This window comes from Sinocyclocheilus anshuiensis, unplaced genomic scaffold (genome assembly GCF_001515605.1).
Source record: "Sinocyclocheilus anshuiensis isolate Anshui unplaced genomic scaffold, SAMN03320099.WGS_v1.1 scaffold1239, whole genome shotgun sequence".
NCBI classification, from domain to species: Eukaryota; Metazoa; Chordata; class Actinopteri; order Cypriniformes; family Cyprinidae; genus Sinocyclocheilus; species Sinocyclocheilus anshuiensis.
This window is the reverse complement of record NW_015540949.1, coordinates 522,742-527,534: the sequence shown is the minus strand read 5'-3', so window position 1 is coordinate 527,534 and position 4,793 is coordinate 522,742. Positions and strand designations below refer to the sequence as shown.

At 38.8% G+C, this 4,793-nt stretch overlaps 1 long non-coding RNA gene across 1 annotated transcript in view; it reads left to right on the top strand.

Annotated features, from left to right (window-relative positions):
* The window catches only part of LOC107689861 (uncharacterized), an 11,587-nt gene that overhangs the window by 1,412 nt on the left and 5,382 nt on the right, over positions 1–4,793 (top strand). Inside the window, exon 2 of the long non-coding RNA XR_001634372.1 lies at positions 4,761–4,793. This exon is cut by the window's right edge and continues 170 nt beyond it. This is a non-coding gene — a long non-coding RNA (uncharacterized LOC107689861). The remainder of the gene's footprint in view (positions 1–4,760) is intronic.

Sequence of the window (4,793 nt, the reverse complement as noted above, 5' to 3'; positions counted from 1 at the left end):
GTTCAGCAGCTGAACCTGAACAGTCTTTGGCCATTAGGAGGCCAAAACCACAATTCCGCTTCACTATTATGCTTGTGATCAGTGGATGGACATCAGCCACCAGATCACTGCACCTTTGGACATGTTAAATGAGATTTAAAGGATCTCATCTGGAATTAACAGATCACAGAGTATTCAAATTCTGATTTAGTAATGCTATTTATTACCAGGTACATTTTAGAGGTTGAAAATGGAATCTATGTGGTGAGGCGCTGCATTACTGCTGTAGCCACAGATAGTGCTGCTGCATTGCAGGTGCAGGGATTAAACCGTACATCGCTCTGAGCAAAAGACAAATAGAGTTTGAATGTTGTCACTGATTAGATAAATGAGATTGAGGCAGATTGATCAAGTGTGTGCTACATGTGTTTAAAAACTCTACATGCACATTAGCATTGACTAGATCATGTCCTCCAATGTTTCGGACTGGTTTCTAATGAACTAATTTATTGAAATCACTGACAAAAGCTGCCATTTGTTTAGGATTGTCACATTGCATTCACTAATGGCAGTCCTATAAAACATTCAAACTGGTTGTGAAGCAGTCGTTATCCGCCAATTATTCACTATGGTAAAACTAATGAATAATACATTTTCAAATATATCCACACAAAACAATTGACATCAATACATTTGAAAAAAAAAAAGCCTTGGTAGGTTTTCTAGGGCTAATCAACATGATTAATTAGTTAATAATAATAAACGAATAATTTTGGACATAATAATAATAATAATTCCTTACATATATGGGGATGGTTAGGAGGCCATGATGGTCAGAGGCCAATGGGCGAATTTGGCCAGGATACCGGGGTTACACCCCTACTCGTTTTCGAAGGACATCCTGGGATTTTTAATGACCGCAGAGAGTCAGGACCTCGGTTTAACGTCTCATCCGAAAGATGAATACATAATTATTCATAACCGGTCATTTTAGAGAAATAGTTTTTAAAGAATAATGTTTTAGTGCAAAAATATTCAGAATTCTCATCTCACACTCATAGTTTTGATTAGAATACTGTAGGCCTACATCGAATCCAGTCTGGTGGTTGCATTTGGTATAGCCAAAAAACTTCAAATATTTCAACACAACTGAAGCTCAAATCAGATCAGAAAATTCTGTATTCACATATGATCAGAACTTCACGCAGCTCTAATGCTACACTCCATTGGAGATTAATGACTTTTGGTCTATTGTTTGTCAGAGTTAGTAAAAAGGCAGCTTTAGAGTTTTGTTGCAATTCCAAAACTGTTGAAGGTTTGCAATAACTTGTTTTGTCCTGATTTTGCCTGCTTTCCTGGTATTAATGCATTTATTGTCAAAAAGACCTAAACTGCAACTTACCTGTATGTAGCAGATCATATCAATCATCATTGTCTTGATTTGACTTGATTTGCATCACTTGGTCATTATCCGTTTTCATTGTTGCCTCTTTTACACCAGCTTAGCAGTGAAACATCCATCTTGGCATAGTTACAATAAGCACTAAACCACAGTCAATTACAAAATGTCCTTGACTGAAAAAAGAAATCTCTCAGAGTACATTATTCAAGTATTTGTTAATAATATTTATGTGATGCTTCTTGGCAACTTACTTGAATGGTTAGCATACCTTGACTGTTCAGCGTGAAGTTTGCAGGTAGCATTCAAGTTGGACACGTCAAGGCGTGTGAGGTATAATGAAAGCCATTGCTGCTGGCTTCTAATCAAACTCAGAACGGTCTCCTCTCAGTTTGTCTGGAGAGCAGGGAACAGAGGAACAGAAAGGAAAAGCGCGAATGGCAGTTTTCTTGCACTTAGCATTTCGAACTTCAAGTATCAACTAGAAAACCAGGCATTGTGCCCTTATCTTTACCACCCTCCTCCACTCTCCCGTCAACTGTACTGTCAATAGAGCCAGTCCACTTGTCACAGAGACAATGGATTCCTTTACCAACCTTTTGACAGCGTCCCAGTCACATCAGCCAGGCTGCTATTGGTGAGCGCTGCTCTGATTCCTGCCCCCGGCAATGCTTCTCTTTATTTGGACGGAACTCACCAACAGAGCCCCAAAATGGCTGCACTGCTGGAGAGAAACTGAGGAATAGACGCCGTTCTCTCTGACCCCCTCCTGCCCGAACGTCACCCCAATGAACTGTGAATTCCCTTTGGGCTGTTAGAGAAGTCAATGGGCCCACACACACAAAGGGGATTAAATACTCAGCAGTAACAGGTGTAGCCAAACGCTGTCCTGACTACATGAAAGGTTGATTCATCACACATACTGTACGGCGACAAGAAGACCACACCGTTCTCGTTTAGACATTCAAATTTAGTCTAAAGGAATGAATGGGTAATTGCACAATGTGTTTGTGTTTAGACCGTGTCTGAAAATAGCTGAATAATAATACCGAATGCTGCTATATGAATTATTTACACTCATAGATTTAAGCAATGTGTTATTGGAGGAGCAGTTGAAGAAAACAAATATTCAGATGTTGTAAAACCATGCATCTGCTTGATTGTCCAATTTTAATGGACCATTCTGTTGAAAGCTTGGCATGGCGAACTAGTACTCGCTCTGGTGAAATGACTTTTTTTCCCCACTGAAGCATCATTTGGATGGCTTTTCACATGCTGTCCACTCTCTGCCACATTGTCCTGCACTCTCTTCAACACACCTACGTGTCCACTGAAAGCACACAGTCCTATTGTTACCTCAGCTGTTAATGTCAGAGGCCTGACAATGGTTCCTATTTGCAGTATTTGCATAAGGCACTTTTCCAGCAAGCGTTTGGAGTGGTCTTGAGAGAGGGCCCACTTTATCCAGCCACAGTAAAAAAAATGTCAAGTGCCAATTAGGGAAGGTTTGCTGCCTTTCAGCAGAACCCCACCCCTTCAATCCCTCTTTATTTACCCCTCAGCCAACTCTCTCACACTCCGGCCCAACTAACGGCACCTTAAAACAAAGACCATCGCTACCTCAGAAATTACTCTAAGTAAAGACTAGCCCACCATGCTGAGTTGTTTCCCCTTGTGGGACCGTCCACCAGACAATAAAGACTCCCTGAGCTTCTGAGATGATTAACAGGGATTCATAGTCCATCCTCTAAAGATATGCCTCAAGATGAACGTGTGAGATTGGGTTTCAATTTTGGGCTGGTACTGGTAATTCTGGTGCTTTCTGGGTAGAGGCTAGTATTTTTGCCTTATCTGCCAGCCACTGTGGCAGGTGACCTATAAGAAAAAAAAATGGTGTACAAACAATTTTAAAAAAAAAAAACAAAAAAAAAAACCGGCAAGTAACACATTGAATTAAATTTGGAATTTTAAAAACTAATAGAATACAATACAATCTTTACATATATATATATATATATATATTGTATATACATATTGTTTTCTACAAAGCAGCTCTTTACAGAATTCATTCTCAGCAGGGTGCAGATTTTGACATAAAGCCCATCTACAGAGCAATAAAGCTGCCTGGCAAGGAATGCAGAAAGAAAACATGTCACTTTATATCTGTTTTATGCCTCATTCAAATCGCTCTGCAACTTACAGCTTATTTGAAAAATAAAGTGCAATGCATTTTGCTTTAATAATGTTCGAGGAATGTTAATTTATTCTGTAATAACAATGGATTTGCAAACGGATTCATTAGATATCAGTTCACTTAAATATTTCCAAAGCAATATATCTATAAAGTTAACAAAAGGAGACATGCAGAGACCTTTTAATGTCTTCTTTCAGGTTTTAAAAACTCTTTCCATAAACTCCAGGTATGGAAACTAAACCACAAATCCACCTTTTTCGAATTTAAATGCACACTTGATCCAGCTAAATCTGGAGAGTCTTACTGAAACATCTAATGTAAACATGGAAAAACAAACTCCTCATATTTATGATAGTGCTGTGTGCATCAACAGTCCTTCATGAAATCAAAAGATATTATCTGCTATATATATATATATATATATACACAATTTAATTTTTAATTAAACTGTAGTTTAATGTAATTTTTTATTCCATTCAAATGTATAAAATACAATATAAAAAAGTAAAATCGGTAAAATTGTATTTTTATCTGGTGGGCAGGAAATATCATTTTCCACCCTGACTAAGTTATTTTTAACATGGCGTGTAAGATGATCTCACGTTTCACCCTCGACCCCAATGAGTGTTTCAGTGTTGTCTAGAACATTCCGTGATTTATATGACTTCCATTTCCATTATGCTTCCAGAGCTCTGTCAACATGCTTCCTTTCAGAGCAACTTTCAATGTTTAATTTAGAACTATGACATGGATCAGTAGCTACAGATATTGTGAGATTTTTAATACTCAAATAAGGTTTGCGTTTTGTGTGCACACTAAAATGCCATGAAGAAAGAGTGTGTTCCAATCTTAAACGGCCATTTTTGTGCTCTCTGGGACACCGTTGTTCCTCCACACAGCGTTTAGTTCTGTTAGCCGCCTCCTGCCACCCAAAGGATTTATCCTTCACTCTCTGTCTCTTTCATTCGATATCTCTGTGTAGATTTTTTCCCAGCCTTGATTCTCAGATGGCTGGGTCTGATTTGCATGCATTTGCATAATGAAAGTGATTTGCATGCTCAGGGCAGACTTTACCATGAGAACAGACATGAAAAGGTGTGCGTGTGCACGTGCATGCCCGATCTTGCTTATGCCCTCACATGCTGATGCATTTATGCCCTTCATCTTTCCGTTTCCACTCTCAAACAGACCAACCATCCTCGATGCCAGGGAAAGGAAAGA